This window comes from Somniosus microcephalus, chromosome 3 (assembly GCF_052327205.1).
Source record: "Somniosus microcephalus isolate GS21.2 chromosome 3, FLI_Smic_1.0, whole genome shotgun sequence".
NCBI lineage: Eukaryota > Metazoa > Chordata > Chondrichthyes > Squaliformes > Somniosidae > Somniosus > Somniosus microcephalus.
The window spans coordinates 381,455,104-381,471,909 of record NC_140989.1 but is presented as its reverse complement, the minus strand read 5'-3'; the positions used below and the strand labels follow the sequence as shown (position 1 = coordinate 381,471,909).

At 51.3% G+C, this 16,806-nt stretch overlaps 1 pseudogene across 1 annotated transcript in view; it reads right to left on the bottom strand.

The window, feature by feature from the left end:
* Positions 1–67: 67 nt before the first annotated feature.
* The window catches only part of LOC147122467 (netrin-G1-like), a 39,749-nt pseudogene continuing 23,010 nt past the window's right edge, over positions 68–16,806 (bottom strand). The window contains exons 2-3 of the transcript XR_015077754.1: positions 2,493–3,136; positions 68–249 (exon numbers count right to left, since the gene is read on the bottom strand). The product of XR_015077754.1 is annotated as a netrin-G1-like (transcript). The remainder of the gene's footprint in view (positions 250–2,492; positions 3,137–16,806) is intronic.

Here is a 16,806-nt window from a genome sequence, read left to right as displayed (position 1 = left end):
GAGTTGGGCTGAGAATGAAATCTGAAGCGATCTTGCGCCGGCACTGGGCCTGGCCGGGAAGCTCGGGTTACTCACACACATTGACCGTCCCTTTGGGGATTGGGAGGTACGAGCCCCGCTCTCCACGCTCCGCCTTGAAAGCCTTTCTTGCATCTCCCGCAGTCCGGCCCCGTCGTGTTGTGCTCGCACTCGCAACTCAGCTTCCCCTTCTCCAAGATACAGTTGTTGGCGTGAAGATTGCACTTACACCTGGCAAAAAACAAGGGCAGCTGCTTTCAAATGGGCTGAGCAGCTGGGTTAGACTCGGGACTCTCCGCTCCGGGACTCCGCTCTCCCTTTCCCAGCTCAGCTCTCCCGACACCAACACTTTCTGACACTTATTGCATTTCAAACTGTTCCAGGCCCCTCAGAGCAAGAGCTTGCATTGATAGAGCGCCTCTCACCCTCAGCACATCCCACAAAAGCACCTCATTGGCTGTAAAGCGCTTTGGGACGTCCTGAGGTCGTGAGAGGCGCTATAGAAATGCAAGTTCATTCTCCCTTAACAACAACACCTGCAACTACAACAACAACTTGCATTTCTATAGCGCCTTTAACATAGTAAAATGTCCCAAGGTGCTTCACAGGAGCGTAGCTCGGACAGAATGTGACACCGGGACACATGAGGAGGAGACACTCGGAGCGGAGACTGAAGATGAAGACTGAAAGACTGATAATCTCCACCTTCCCTCTTCTCCTGGGTCAGTCCCCACTTTCCCCAATTTCACCCAAATACCAAACGGGCCGCATTGTCCCAGGGTTTGCTCAGAAAGGGTTAAACCTGGGAATCTCTTCAAAGGTTTAAACTGAAATCATTCAATTCCCGCCGGGCGAGGAGCAGCCGGGAGTCCAGGAGGTGTAAATGAGCAGTAATTGATGATTGAGGAATCATTAAATATTAACTCTGTTACAACTCCACACTAAACTAATACCAGCCACATCTTTTGCTGGATGTTTATAAACTATCATTAATTCATTCATTTGAAGATTGAATTCCCTGTCGTGGTTACAGTGCTAGTTAACAGAAGAACATAAGAAATAGGAGCAGGAGTCGGCCATTCGGCCCCTCGAACCTATTCCACCATTCATTAAGATCATGGCTGATCTTCTACCTCATCTCCACTTTCCTGCACTATCCCCATATCCCTTGATTCACTTAATATTCAAAAATCTATCGATCTCTGTCTTGAATCTACTCAACGACTGAGCCTCCACAGCCCTCTGGGGCAGAGAATTCCAAAGATTCACCACCCTCTGAGTGAAGAAATTTCTCCTCATCTCAGTCCTAAATGGCCGACCCCTTATTCTGAGACTGTGACCCCTGGTTCTAGACTCCCCAGCCAGGGGAAACACCCTCCCTGCATCTACCCTGTCAAGACCTGTAAGAATTCTGTATGTTTCAATGAAATCCCCTCTCATTCTTGTAAACTCTAGAGAATATAGGCCCAGTCTACTCAATCTCTCCTCATAGGACAATCCCCCCATCCCAGGAACCAGTCTGGTGAACCTTCGTTGCACTCCCTCTATGGCAAGTATATCCTTCCTTAGGTAAGGAGACCAAAACTGTCCACAATACTCCAGGTGTGGTCTCACCAGGACCCTGTATAATTGCAGTAAGACATCTTTACTCTTATACTCAAATCCTCTTGTAATAAAGGCCAACATACCATTTGCTTTCCTAATTGCTGTACCTGCATGTTAACTTTCAGTGATTCGTGTACAAGGACACCCAGGTCCCTCTGAACACCAACATTTCTCAATCTCTCACCATTTAAAAAATACTCTGCTTTTCTATTTTTCCTACCCCTCGAGCCTGTACCAACATTCAAGATCATGGCTGATCTTCGACGTCAACTCCACTTTCCTGACCGAAACCCATATCCCTCGATTCCCCGAGAGTCCAGAAATCCTTTGATCTCAGCCTTGAATATACTCAACGACTCCGCATCCACATCAAAGTGAAGAATTTCCTCCTCATCTCAGTCTTAAATGACAGACCCCTTATCCTGAGATTATGCCCCCCTAGTTCTAGACACTCCAGCCAGGGGAAACAACCTCTCAGTATCTGCCCTGTCAAAACCCTTAGCATCTTATATGTTTCAATGAGATCACCTCTCATTCTTCTAAACTCCAGAGATTATAGGCCCAATCTACACAATCTCTCCTCATAGGACAACCCTCCAGATGTTGGCCCTCATAGATTGCCCCCAGATGTTGGCCCTGATACAGAGCCCCCCAGATGTTGGCACTGATACAGAGCCCCCCAGATGTTGGCCCTGATACAGAGCCCCCCAGATGTTTGCCCTGATAGTGTCCTCCAGATGTTAGACTCGATAGAGTGCCCCCCAGATGTTGGCCCTGTGAGTTTCCCCAGATGTTGGACTGACACGGCGCCCCCTGGGTGTGAAATGTGGGGTCACCGACTCTGGCCAGAAGGGGTGAGGAGCTCTCACCGCCCGCGAATGTCCAGGTTGGAGATGGCGTAGAAGTATTTGGAGAGGTTGTGCTGGCCAACACTGGTGGCCCCAGTGGCCGGCCGGAGCAGCCTGACCCGCAGGTCGGTCAGGGTGAAGAAGTCCCTCAGGTCCTTGGTGGTGTCCAGCTGGCCGTACAGCGAGGCCATGTCGCGGAGATGGGGCCCCCCGAACAGGGCGAAACGCTCCTGGATCTCGAAGCGAACCATCTTGTCCATCTTCCACACGTAGCCCCTGGAGTACTCCTCCGTGCAGATGATGTCCAGCACCGAGGCCGGGCTCAGATCCCGGGCCGTTCTCGGCTCCATCCCGAAGGAGGTGAGGCAGTCGGCCGCATAGAACTGGTAGGGCTGCCACGTCCGGCCGTGGTCCAGAGATTTCTCCAGGACCATCTGCTCCGGCCGGCCCGACTCAAAGGTGATGACGATGTCCTCGGTCAGCTCAATGGTCTTGCCCCAGGACAGAGTGATGTTGATCAGGAGGGGCTCGGGGAAACTCCTCCAGGAGACACTTTGCCAAAAGGTGTTGGGAATCCGCCCCTCGTCATCCAGCATCAGCTCGGGCGGGTGTGCGAGCTCGGGCGTGTGAGCGTCACACTCATTGTTGCACATGTACGGGTTCTCCTGGAAACGGAGACGGGAACAACACGGGTTAGATACAGAGTAAAGCTCCCTCTACACTGTCCCATCAAACACTCCCAGGGCAGGTACAGCACGGGTTAGATACAGAGTAAAGCTCCCTCTACACTGTCCCATCAAACACTCCCAGGGCAGGTACAGCACGGGTTAGATACAGAGTAAAGCTCCCTCTGCACTGTCCCATCTAACACTCCCAGGGCAGGTACAGCACGGGTTAGATACAGAGTAAAGCTCCCTCTACAATGTCCCATCAAACACTCCCAGGGCAGGTACGGCATGGGTTAGATACAGAGTAAAGCTCCCTCTACACTGTCCCATCAAACACTCCCAGGGCAGGTACAGCACCGGTTAGATACAGAGTAAAGCTCCCTCTACACTGTCCCATCAAACACTCCCAGGGCAGGTACAGCACGGGTTAGATACAGAGTAAAGCTCCCTCTACACTGTCCCATCAAACACTCCCAGGGCAGGTACAGCATGGTTAGATAGAGGGTAAAGCTCCCTCCACACTGTCCCATCACACACTCCCAGGGCAGGTACAGCACGGGTTAGATACAGAGTAAAGCTCCCTCTACACTGTCCCATCAAACACTCCCAGGGCAGGTACAGCATGGTTAGATAGAGGGTAAAGCTCCCTCCACACTGTCCCATCACACAGTCCCAGGGCAGGTACAGCACGGGTTAGATACAGAGTAAAGCTCCCTCCACACTGTCCCATCACACACTCCCAGGGCAGGTACAGCACGGGTTAGATACAGAGTAAAGCTCCCTCTACACTGCCCCATCAAACACTCCCAGGGCAGGTACAGCACGGGTTAGATACAGAGTAAAGCTCCCTCTACACTGCCCCATCAAACACTCCCAGGGCAGGTACAGCACGGGTTAGATACAGAGTAAAGCTCCCTCTACACTCTCTTGGAATCTGAGAATATCCACACACTCTACTTTTCTCAGGGATGTCTTAAGAAAACTGTACGCGCTCCATCGCACTGCACTGTGTGCTGGACAGTTAGACAGCTGGGTAATTAGATCGCTGTCGTGTCGAAGAATGATGTTAGCTGTCGAACTAAAAATAGCTTCGCGGCGCTGAAATATTTAGAGACATGCATTATTAAACTGGACAGGATTTGGAAACAACTGCACAAATCTCACCTCAACCTCCCCAGGAGTGATTCCCCGTCACTGGGAGTGATTCCCCGTCACTGGAAGCAATTCCCTGTCACTGGGAGCGATTCCCCGTCACTGGGAGAGATTCCCCGTCACTGGGAGGCGTTTCCCCATCACTGGGAGCGATTGCCCGTCACAGGGAGAGATTCCCTGTCACTGGGAGCGAATCCCCATCACTGGGAGCGATTCCCTGTCACTGGGAGTGTTTCCCCGTCACTGGGAGCGATTCCCCGTTACTGGAAGAGATTCCCCGTCACTGGGAGAGATTCTCCGTCACTGGGAGCGATTTCCCGTCACTGGGAGCGATTCCCCGTCACTGGGAGCGATTCCCCGTCACTGGGAGAGATTGCCCGTCACTGGGAGCAATTCCCCGTCACTGGGAGCGATTCCCCGTCACTGGGAGCGATTCCCCGTCACTGGGAGAGATTCCCTGTCACTGGGAGAGATTCCCCATCACTGGGAGCGATTCCTCATAACTGGGAGTGATTCCCTGTCACTGGGAGAGATTCCCTGTCACTGGGAGAGATTCCCCATCACTGGGAGCGATTCCCCGTCACTGGGAGCGATTCCCCATCACTGGGAGTGATTCCCCGTCACTGGAAGCAATTCCCTGTCACTGGGAGCGATTCCCCGTCACTGGGAGAGATTCCCCGTCACTGGGAGGCGTTTCCCCGTCACTGGGAGAGATTCCCCGTCACTGGGAGGCGTTTCCCCATCACTGGGAGCGATTCCCCATCACTGGGAGCGATTCCCCGTCACTGGGAGCGAATCCCCGTCACTGGGAGCGATTCCCTGTCACTGGGAGTGTTTCCCCGTCACTGGGAGCGATTCCCCGTTACTGGAAGAGGTTCCCCGTCACTGGGAGCGATTCCCCGTCACTGGGAGCGATTCCCCGTCACTGGGAGCATTTCCCCATCAGTGGGAGAGATTCCCCGTCACTGGGAGAGATTCTCCGTCACTGGGAGCGATTCCCCGTCACTGGGAGCGATTCCCCGTCACTGGGAGAGATTCCCCGTCACTGGGAGAGATTCTCCGTCACTGGGAGCGATTTCCCGTCACTGGGAGCGATTCCCCGTCACTGGGAGCGATTCACCGTCACTGGGAGCGATTCCCCGTCACTGGGAGCGATTCCCCGTCACTGGGAGAGATTGCCCATCACTGGGAGCGATTCCCCGTCACTGGGAGCGATTCCCCGTCACTGGGAGAGATTCCCTGTCACTGGGAGAGATTCCCCATCACTGGGAGCGATTCCTCATAACTGGGAGTGATTCCCTGTCACTGGGAGAGATTCCCCGTCACTGGGAGAGATTCCCCGTCACTGGGAGCGATTCCCCGTCACTGGGAGCGATTCCCCGTCACTGGGAGCGATTCCCCGTCACTGGGAGCGATTCCCCGTCACTGGGAGCGATTCCCCGTCACTGGGAGCGATTCCCCGTCACTGGGAGCGATTCCCCCTCACTGTGATAAATTCCCCGTCACTGGGAGCGATTCCCCATCACTGGGAGCGATTCCCCGTCACTGGGAGCGATTCCCCGTCACTGGGACTGATTCCCCGTCACTGGGAGCGACTCCCCGTCACTGGGAGCGATTCCCCGTCACTGGGAGCGATTCCCCGTCACTGGGAGCGATTCCCCGTCACTGGGAGCGATTCCCCATCACTGGGACTGATTCCCTGTCACTGGAAGCGACTCCCCGTCACTGGGAGCGATTCCCCGTCACTGGGAGCGATTCCCCATCACTGGGACTGATTCCCCGTCACTGGGAGCGACTCCCCGTCACTGGGAGCGATTCCCCGTCACTGGGAGCGATTCCCCGTCACTGGGAGCGATTCCCCGTCACTGGGAGCGATTCCCCGTCACTGGGAGCGATTCTCTCTCACTGGGAGCGATTCCCCGTCACTGGGAGCGATTCTCTCTCACTGGGAGCGACTCCCCGTCACTGGGAGCGATTCCCTGTCACTGGGAGCGATTCCCCGTCACTGGGAGCGATTCCCCGTCACTGGGAGCGATTCTCTCTCACTGGGAGCGACTCCCCGTCACTGGGAGTGATTCTCTCTCACTGGGAGTGATTCCCCATCACTGGGAGCGATTCCCCGTCACTGGGAGCGATTCCCCGTCACTGGGAGCAATTCCCCATCACTGGGACTGATTCCCCGTCACTGGGAGCGACTCCCCGTCACTGGGAGCGATTCCCCGTCACTGGGAGCGATTCCCCGTCACTGGGAGCGATTCCCTGTCACTGGGAGCGATTCCCTGTCACTGGGAGCGATTCCCCGTCACTGGGAGCGATTCCCCGTCACTGGGAGCGATTCCCTGTCACTGGGAGCGATTCCCTGTCACTGGGAGCGATTCCCTGTCACTGGGAGCGATTCCCCGTCACTGGGAGCGATTCCCCGTCACTGGGAGCGATTCCCCATCACTGGGAGTGATTCCCTGTCACTGGGAGCGATTCCCTGTCACTGGGAGCGATTCCCCATCACTGGGAGCGATTCCCCGTCACTGGGAGCGATTCACCGTCACTGGGAGAGATTCCCCGTCACTGGGAGTGATTCTCTCTCACTGGGAGCGATTCCCTGTCACTGGGAGCGATTCCCCATCACTGGGAGCGATTCCCCGTCACTGGGAGCGATTCCCCATCACTGGGAGCGATTCCCTGTCACTGGGAGCGATTCCCCGTCACTGGGAGCGATTCTCTCTCACTGGGAGCGATTCCCCGTCACTGGGAGCGATTCCCCATCACTGGGAGCGATTCCCTGTCACTGGGAGCGATTCCCCGTCACTGGGAGCGATTCTCTCTCACTGGGAGCGATTCCCCGTCACTGGGAGTGATTCCCTGTCACTGGGAGCGATTCTCTCTCACTGGGAGCGATTCCCCATCACTGGGAGCGATTCCCCGTCACTGGGAGCGATTCCCCATCACTGGGAGCGATTCCCCGTCACTGGGAGCGATTCCCCATCACTGGGAGCGATTCCCCGTCACTGGGAGCGATTCTCTCTCACTGGGAGTGATTCCCCATCACTGGGAGCGATTCCCCATCACTGGGAGCGATTCCCCGTCACTGGGAGCGATTCCCCGTCACTGGGAGCGATTCCCTGTCACTGGGAGCGATTCCCTGTCACTGGGAGCGATTCTCTCTCACTGGGAATGATTTACCAATAGTTTTTTATCTGTGTCCTCTGGTCACCGACCCTCCTGTCCCTGGAAACAGTTTTTCCTTATTTACTCTTTCAAAACTGTTAATGATTTTGAACACCTCTATGAAGACTCCTCTTAACCTTCTCTGCTCTAAGGTGGTATTTGACCGAGTGTGGCATCAAGGAGCCCGAGTATAATTGAAGTCAATGGGAATCGGGGGGAAAGCTCTCCACTGGCCGGAGTCATACCTAGCACAAAGGAAGATGGTTTTGGTTGTTGGAGGCCAATCATCTCAACATAGAAACATAGAAACATCGAAGATAGGAGCAGGAGTATTGCACTCGGCCCCTCGAGCATGGCTGATCAACCAAATTCAGTACCCGGTCCCTGCTTTCTCCCCATATCTCTTGATCCCTTTAGCCTTAAGAAATATATCCAACTCCTTCTTGAATATATTTAATGAATTGGCCTCTACTGCCTTCTGTGGTAGAGAATTCCACAGGTTCACCACTCTCTGGGTGAAGAAATTCCTCCTCATTTCTGTCCTAAATGGCCTACCCCTTATCCTTAGACTGTGACCCCCTGGTTCTGGACTCCCCGACCATCGGGAACATCCTTCCTGCATCTAGTCTGTCCAGTACTGTCAGAATTTTATAAGATTCAATGAGATCCCCTCTCATTCTTCTAAACTCCAGCGAGTACAAGCCCAATCGACCCAATCTCTCCTCATACGTCATTCCTGACATCCCAGGTTTCAGCCTGGTGAATCTTCGTTGAACTCCTTCCATGGCAAGAACATCCTTCCTGAGATAAGGCGACCAAAACTGCACACAATACTCAAGATGTGGTCTCACCAGGGCCCTGTACAACTGCAGCAAGACATCCTTGTTCCTGTACTCAAACCCTCTCGCTTACCTTCAGCGACTGGTGCACAAGGACATCCAGGTCTTGTTGCACTTCCCCTTCTCCCAATCTATTGCCATTCAGATAATAATCTGCCTTCCTGTTCTTGCCACCAAAGTGGATAACCTCACATTTATCCACATTATACTGCATCTGCCATGCTTTTGCCCAATCACCCAACCTGTCCAAATCATCCTGGAGTTTCTCGGCATCCTCCTCACAGCACACACGCCCTCCCAGCTTTGTGTCATCTGCAAATTTGGAGATATTACATCTAGTTCCCTTGTCTAGATCATTAATATATATTGTGAATAGCTGGGGTCCAAGGACCGATCCCTGCGGTACCCACTAGTCACTGCCTGCCACTCGGAAAAAGAGCCGTTTATTCCAACTCTTTGCTTTCTGTCCGCCAACCAGTTCTCTATCCAAGTCAATACCTTGCCCCCAATCCCATGTGCCTTCACTTTACACGTTAATCTCTTATGCGGGACCTTATCGAAAGCCTTCTGAAAGTCCAACTACACCACATCCACTGGTTCTCCCTTATCTATTTTACCAGTTACATTCTCAAAAAATTCCAGTAGATTAGTCAAGCATGATTTACCTTTTGCAAATCCATGTTGACTTTGTCCGATCCTGTCACTGTTTTCCAAGTGCTCTGCTATTACATCTTTTATAATGGACTCTAGCATTTTCCCCACTACCGATGTCAGGCTATAATTCCCTGTTTTCTCACTACCACCTTTTTTGAATAGTGGGGTAACATTAGCTACCCTCCAATCCATGGGTACCGTTCCAGATTCCATCGAATGTTGGAAGATGACCAGCAATGCATCTACTATTTCCAGGGCCACTTCCTTAAGTACCTGAGGATGTAGATTATCAGGCCCTGGGGATTTATCGGCCTTCAATCCCATCAATTTCCCTAACACCATTTCCCTACAAAAACTGATTTCTTTCAGTTCCTCCCTTTCATCAGACCCGACCTTCCACGACATCTCTGGGAGGTTATTTGTGTCCTCCTTTGTGAAGGGCAATAGCAGGAACTAAGTGTCACAAAACATATTTGAAAGTTCTCTATCTGAATGCACGTAGCATTCGTAACAAAATAGACGAGTTAAAGGCACAAATAGCTACATATGGGTATGATCTTGTGGCCATTACAGAAACATGGCTGCAGGGTGACAATGCCTGGGAATTAAACATACCAGGTTATTTAACAATCAGGAAGGACAGGCAGGAAGGAAGGGGAGGTGGGGTGGCTATGTTAATAAAGGAAGGATTCACTGTAATACAGAGAAATGATATTGGGTCAAAGGATCAGGATAATGAAACAGTTTGGGTGGAGATAAGGAATAATAAGGGGAAAAAAACACTAGTGGGTGTAGTATATAGGCCTCCGAACAGTCGCAACTCGGTTGGACGGAGTATCAATCAGGAAATAGTTGAGGCTTGTAATAAGGGAACATCTATAATTATGGGGGATTTTAACTATCATATAAATTGGACGAATCAAATTGGGCAGGGCTGCCTTGAGGATGAGTTCATTGAGTGTATTAGGGATGGGTTTCTTGAGCAGTATGTAACTGAACCAACCAGGGGGCAAGCAACCTTAGATCTGGTCCTGTGTAACGAGACAGGATTAAATAAAAATGTCCTAGTAAAGGATCCCCTTGGAATGAGTGACCATAACATGGTTGAATTCCATATTCAGTTAGAGGGTGAGGAGGCTGTATCTCAAACAAGCGTGCTAAGCTTGAATAAAGGAGACTATGAAGGTATGAGAGCGGAATTGAGTAAAGTGGATTGGGAAAATAGGTTAAAGGATAAGACGATACATGATCAGTGGTGTACATTTAAGGAGTTATTTTACAAATTCCAAAAAAAGTATATTCCACTGAGAAAAAAAGGGTGTAAAAGAAAAGACAGCCATCCGTGGCTAAGTAAAGAAATTAAGGATAGTATTCGACTAAAAACAAGGGCATATAAGGTAGCCAAATCTAGTGGGAGGATAGAGGATTGGGGAAACTTTAAAAGACAGCAAAAAATAACAAAAAGATTGATTAAGAAAGGGAAGATACATTATGAAAGTAAATTAGCAAAAAATATAAAGACAGATAGTAAGAGTTTTTACAGTTATATAAAAAGAAAAAGGGTGGCTAAAGTAAATGTTGGTCCCTTAGAGGATGAGACCGGGAAATTAATGGTGGGAAATATGGAGATGGCAAAAACACTGAATGAATATTTTACATCAGTCTTTACAGTAGAGGACACCAAGAATATCCCAACACTTGACAAGCAGGGGGCTATAGGGGGGGAGGAGCTAAATACGATTAAAATCACTAAGGAAGTAGTACTTGGTAAAATAATGGGACTCAAGGTAGATAAATCACCTGGACCTGATGGCTTACATCCCAGGGTTTTGAGGGAAGTGGCGGTAGGGATTGTGGATGCATTGGTAACAATCTTCCAAAACTCCCTGGACTCAGCAAAGGTCCCGGCAGACTGGAAAACTGCTAATGTAACACCCTTATTTAAAAAGGGCAGTAGACAGAAGGCTGGAAACTATAGACCGGTTAGCCTAACATCTGTGGTAGGTAAAATTTTGGAGTCCATTATTAAGGAGACAGTAACAAGACATTTGGATAATCATAATTTAATAAGACAAAGTCAGCATGGTTTTATGAAGGGGAAGTCATGTTTGACAAATTTGCTGGAGTTCTTTGAGGAAGTAACATATAGGGTGGATAAAGGTGAACCAGTGGACGTAGTGTATTTAGACTTCCAAAAGGCATTTGACAAGGTGCCACACAAAAGATTATTGCTTAAGATAAAAAATCACGGGATTGGGGGTAATATTCTGGCATGGATAGAGGATTGGCTATCTAACAGAAGGCAGAGAGTTGGGATAAATGGTTCATATTCAGACTGGCAATCAGTAACCAGTGGTGTTCCGCAGGGGTCAGTGCTGGGTCCCCAACTCTTTACAATCTACATTAACGATTTGGAGGAGGGGACCGAGTGTAACACGTCAAAGTTTGCAGATGATACTAAGATGGGAGGGAAAGTAGTGAGTGAGGAGGACATAAAAAACCTGCAAGGGGACATAGACAGGCTAAGTAAGTGGGCAGAGATTTGGCAGATGGAATACAATACTGGAAAGTGTGAGGTTATGCACTTTGGCAGGAAAAATCGTAGAGCAAGTTATTATCTTAATGGCAAGAAACTTGAAAGTACTGAAGTACAAAGGGATCTGGGGGTCCTGGTGCACGAAACTCAAAAGGTTAGTATGCAGGTGCAGCAAGTGATTAAGAAGGCCAATGGAATGTTGGCTTTCATTGCTAGGGGGATAGAATATAAAAATAGGGAGGTATTGCTTCAGTTGTACAAGATATTGGTGAGACCGCACCTGGAATACTGCATACAGTTTTGGTGTCCATACTTAAGAAAGGACATACTTGCTCTCGAGTCAGTACAAAGAAGGTTCACTCGATTAATCCCGGGGATGAGGGGATGGACATATGAGGAGAGGTTGAGTAGATTGGGACTCTACTCATTGGAGTTCAGAAGAATGAGAGGCGATCTTATTGAAACATATAAGATTATGAAGGGGTTGGATCGGGTGGATGCAGGGAGGATGTTCCAGATGATGGGTGAAACTAGAACTAGGGGGCATAGTCTTAGAATAAGGGGCTGCTCTTTCAAAACTGAGATGAGGAGGAATTACTTCACTCAGAGGGTGGTAGGTCCATGGAATATGCTGCCCCAAAAAGCTGTCGAAGCTACATCATTACATAAATTTAAAACAGAAATAGACAGTTTCCTAGTAGAAAAGGGATTTAAGGGTTACGGGGAGCGGGCAGGAATTTGGACATGAGTCTAGGTTCGGATAGGTCATGGCCCTGTGGGTAGCGGAGCGGGCCCAGGGGCCGTGTAGCCTGATCCTGCTCCTGTTTTCGTGTGTCTAATGCTGTTAGATTCAGGAGATAGTCCTGTCATAGTGGATTGGCGGTTAGGATCAGATCAGCCATGATCTTATTGAATGGCGGAGCAGGCTCGAGGGGCCAATTGGCCTACTCCTGCTCCTATTTCTTATGTTCTTATGTTCTATGTTCTAAGACAGAACCAAAATATGTATTTAATTGGTCATCGCTGCAGGTCAGTTTCTTAGGTCCAACTATCTTCAGCTGCTTCATCAATGACCTTCCCTCCATCAGTAGGTCAGAAGTGGGGATGTTCACTGATGATTGCACAGTGTTCAGTACCATTCACAACTCCTCAGATAATGAAGCAGTCCGTGCCCGCATGCAGCAAGACCTGGATGACATTCAGACTTGGGCTGATAAGTGGCAAGTAACATTCGCTCATGATTTTGATCATCTCTATTAAATCTCCCCTTAACCTTCTCTGCTCTAAGGAGAACAATCTCAGCCTCTCCAGTCTCTCCACGTAACTGAAGTCCCTCATCCCTGGTTCCAGAAACGAGCCCCAGCCTGTTCAGCCTTTCCCGATAGTAACAACCTCTCAGTTCTGGAATCATCCTCGTGAATATTTTTTAGGAAAATAAAATGGACTGTAAAGAGACAAGGGAGCTGACATTTGAAAGGATTTCTGACATGACGACATTTTGGACCTTTTGATTATTTTGATTTTCCAAAGTTCATGTTCAGTGTGTAAGAAGCACCGACCTCTGACCTCTAGAGACCATAGAATGGTTACAGCACAGAAGAAGGCCATTCGGCCCGTCGAGCCCGTGCCGGCTCTCTGCAAGATCACCTCAGTTAGTCCCGCTCCCCCGCCCTTTCCCCGGAGCCCTGCAAATTATATTCTTTCCGGTACTTACCCAATTCCCTTTTGAAAATGTTTCCTTGGGAAATTGAGTCTCACTTCAGCTGTCTGTTTGAGTTAAAGACAGAGTGAGAAAGGAGGAGAGTTTTGTGGGCGGAATGATTGAGGGGAACTTGTCTTTTTATAGTCTGTTGTTGAAACAATCCCTTATTTGCGCTCAGGCCATAACCCTGGGCTCTGTGTGTCAGACCCTGGCCCAGCCTGGGGCCTAATGATGCTTCACCTCAGGCTGGTTTGTGAGGGAGCAGTCGGAGGTCACAGGGCTCCCTCGGGGTCACTTCAGGTCATTGACCTTCCGCGGTGAAGCAGCGACAGAGACAGCGGCAGCTCCACATGTTGTGATCGGGAATGTGCTGCCTGACAGGGCGGTGGAAGCAGATTCAATAGGAACTTTCAACAGGGAATCGTAGAAATACTCCATCAAAACCCGTCATGATTCTCAACACCTCTATTAAATCTCCTCTTAACCTTCTCTGCTTTCAGGAGAACAACCCCAGCTTCTCCAGTCTCTCCACGTAACTGAAGTCCATCCCTGGGACCATAAAAGAGCCCCAGGCTGTTCAGCCTCTCCTGATAGTTGGAACCTCTCAGATCTTGAACCATGGTTGTGAATCTTGTGTCAGGCGCTGGCCCAGCCTGGGGGCCTGATGATGCTTCACCTCAGGGAGCAGTCGGAGGTGGTGGGTTTGGGAGGTGCTGCCAAAGAAGCCTTGGCGAGTTGCTGCAGTGCATCCTGTGGGTCGGACACACTGCGACTCTACCTGACATCGCAACACAGAATCAGCCCAACATCCTTTCCCAAATGATCAGACAGCTCGCCTGTTAGACCGGAATCTCCAGAAAGTGGCTGTTGCAGCAATCAATAAAACTAATGGGTGATAAAAATGGAGAGCGTGGCAATATACAGAGACAATAGAGATTAAAGAATCGACAATTGTCACAGCATCGACTAAAGGCATTGACTAAAGCCACATATTGGAATAGGTTATTTTTAATTCTCTATGTAGAATGAATCGAGTGACCATTAGTAACAGAATCCTAAAGCTGTGTAAAGTATAAATGAATAATTAAATGGTACAGATGTTAAGTGCTCCTGAATCGCCGTGTCCTCGGTACATAATTAACAGGACCGTGCCCCAGCACTACAACTGACGGTTCTATGAAAGGACGCTGTGTAAATGGTGAGGAGGTTCTTCTCTCCACGGCCCACAGTGGGTCAGGGAGAAGGTCCATCTCCCCACAGCCCACAGTGGGTCAGGGAGAAGGTCCATCTCCCCACGGCCCGCAGTGGGTCAGGGAGAAGGTCCATCTCCCCACGGCCCGCAGTGGGTCAGGGAGAAGGTCCATCTCCCCACGGTCCACAGTGGGTCAGGGAGAAGGTCCATCTCCCCACGGCCCGCAGTGGGTCAGGGAGAAGGTCCATCTCCCCACGGCCCGCAGTGGGTCAGGGAGAAGGTCCATCTCCCCACGGCCCGCAGTGGGTCAGGGAGAAGGTCCATCTCCCCACGGCCCGCAGTGGGTCAGGGAGAAGGTCCATCTCCCCACGGCCCGCAGTGTGTCAGGGAGAAGGTCCATCTCCCCACGGCCCACAGTGGGTCAGGGAGAAGGTCCATCTCCCCACGGCCTGCAGTGGGTCAGGGAGAAGGTCCATCTCCCCACGGCCCACAGTGGCTCAGGGAGAAGGTCCATCTCCCCAAGGCCCTCAGTGGGTCAGGGAGAAGGTCCATCTCTCCACGGCCCACAGTGGGTCAGGGAGAAGGTCCATCTCCCCACGGCCTGCAGTGGGTCAGGGAGAAGGTCCATCTCCCCACGGCCCGCAGTGTGTCAGGGAGAAGGTCCATCTCCCCACGGCCCGCAGTGGGTCAGGGAGAAGGTCCATCTCCCCACGGCCCGCAGTGGGTCAGGGAGAAGGTCCATCTCCCCACGGCCCGCAGTGTGCCAGGGAGAAGGTCCATCTCCCCACGGCCCGCAGTGGGTCAGGGAGAAGGTCCATCTCCCCACGGCCCGCAGTGGGTCAGGGAGAAGGCCCATCTCCCCACGGCCCACAGTGGGTCAGTGAGAAGGTCCATCTCCCCACGGCCCACAGTGGGTCAGGGAGAAGGTCCATCTCCCCACGTCCCGCAGTGGGCCAGGGAGAAGGTCCATCTCCCCACGGCCCGCAGTGGGTCAGGGAGAAGGTCCATCACCCCACGGCCCGCAGTGGGTCAGGGAGAAGGCCCACCCCCACCTTCTCAGGGTAACTCGGGATGGGCAATAAATGCCGGCCTTGCCAGCGACGCCCACATCCCCAGAGTGAATTTAATAAAGGAACGGCGGTTTTAAGTCAACATCTTGCCAGGGAGCTCGATGGGATTCTACACGTTGGAATTTAATTAGAGAGAATGTGAGCTGGCAGGAATGAATGTTTGTTCGAGTTAATGAAACCCAGAACTCTGCACCTGGTGTTTGTGTGGAAACATTTCAGTAATGAGAAGACCAGAGGGAGGTTTCAGAGAACGGAACCAGACTGGTGAAAGAATGAGAATCTCCAGCCCATCTTCAACAAGCAGTGGTGTCGGCCCACATTATTGACAGGGCCCTGTGTCGATCGGTCCTTATAGACCACAGTCAGCTTTCATTAAACACGGAGCTTCCAATTTTAAACCGTCCGTCCCCAATGGGTGACCTCCTTCTAATGAAAGGTCTCCAATAAAGGGCCTGCTCCCCAAACTAACCTCCCCAGAGCCCCAGCCTCACTGAGACTCAGGGCTGTGAGCAGGTGTTCAGGGAACCCACGGACTGGCTGTGAAACCAGATTTAAACAATCACTTTAATCCCAGGCTCATTTCAGCTCCATCAGTGAGCAGGTTACTGGGGGTGGAAAATAAAATAGGAGCTCACAGCGAGAACTGAACTCCATCAACAAAAGACAAAGGGTGTTTCTGGTGAATGAGCCCAGGCAATGTGGGAGGAGGAGGAGGGTGGGAGAGGGAGAAAGAGAGAGGAGGGAGAGAGAGAGAGAGAGAGAGAGAGACGGAGGAGAAAGAGAGAGGAGGGAGAGAGACGGATGAGAGAGAGGAGGGAGAGAGAGAGAGAGGGAGAGAGAGAGAGAGAGGGAGGAGAAAGAGAGAGGGAAAGAGAGAGAGAGACAGAGGAGAAAGAGGGAGAGAGAGAGAGAGGGTGAGAGAAAATGAAAGAGAGAGAATGTGAGGAAAGAGAAAAAAGAGAGGAAGGAGGAAATATAGCAAGAAAGAGAGACGGCACCTCCGACAGTGCAGCACTCCCTCAGTACTGCACCTCCGACAGTGCAGCACTCCCTCGGTACTGCCCCTCCGACAGTGCAGCGCTCCCTCAGTACTGCCCTCCGACAGTGCGGCGCTCCCTCAGTACTGCCCCTCCGACAGTGCAGCGCTCCCTCAGTACTGACATTCCGACAGTGCGGCACTCCCTCAGCACTGCCCCTCCGACAGTGCGGCTCTCCCTCAGTACTGCCCCTCCGACAGTGCAGCGCTCCCTCAATACTGACCCTCCGACAGTGCAGCACTCCCTCAGTACTGCCCCCCGACAATGCGGCGCTCCCTCAGTACTGCCCCTCCGACAGTGCGGCACTCCCTCAGTACTGT